Here is a 784-nt window from a genome sequence, read left to right as displayed (position 1 = left end):
GGGGGGGGGGGGGGGGGTGCTAAGCTCTCTGGTCTGGGAATTTTCCATTTGGATTTCTGAGTGTGTGCCCATGTGTCATTGGTGTAACTGAGTTTCTGTGGGGTGTGTTTTCATGGGATTGTGTCTTAGTGGCTGAGAACATTATGAGGGACCCTGTCTCTAACGTGTTGCTTTATGCATGAGTTAGTATGTGTCCCAGTGTTCCAAGATCTGGCTCCAGTTCCAGGGCTACCTTCCCTGAGGCTTGGGGGTGGATGTGAACTCTGAGACCTTTAGTGGCCTGGCTCCCTGAGGTTCAGGAAGCCTGGCTAATATCCTTTGTTGCCTGTGAGAGGAAAATGAATTGTGTCTCCATTCATCCACTCCAAGGTTTGCCAGAGACTGAGACCCTGGGGGGAGGGGAGGGGCGGAGAATTCACTGACACACCATGCCCAGACAGTGCTGGGCTCCTCAGGTTATGAGAGGGAGGTTGCTGAACATCAGTTAGAGCTAGACGGTGGCTGGGCCAGTGCCCAAGGCCCACAAGGTGGCCCATACATAAGAAGACACATGACACAGTCCACAGCACATACAGACTTGTAAATATAAGTAGACTCACAGACATGCAATGCAACACACATGCATGCAAGCACAAGACTATAAATAGAGATATGCACTGACATGAATGCACATAGACGCCCCCAATATGATACTGAAACAACACATACACATGGCTGCAAATGAACATGCATAGACACAAACATGCATGAACCTAGGCACATAAGCATGTTGACAGACACATGC

Source organism: Galeopterus variegatus, unplaced genomic scaffold (genome assembly GCF_000696425.1).
Source record: "Galeopterus variegatus unplaced genomic scaffold, G_variegatus-3.0.2 Scaffold242, whole genome shotgun sequence".
Taxonomy (NCBI): domain Eukaryota; kingdom Metazoa; phylum Chordata; class Mammalia; order Dermoptera; family Cynocephalidae; genus Galeopterus; species Galeopterus variegatus.
Note: the sequence above shows the minus strand (reverse complement) of the source record.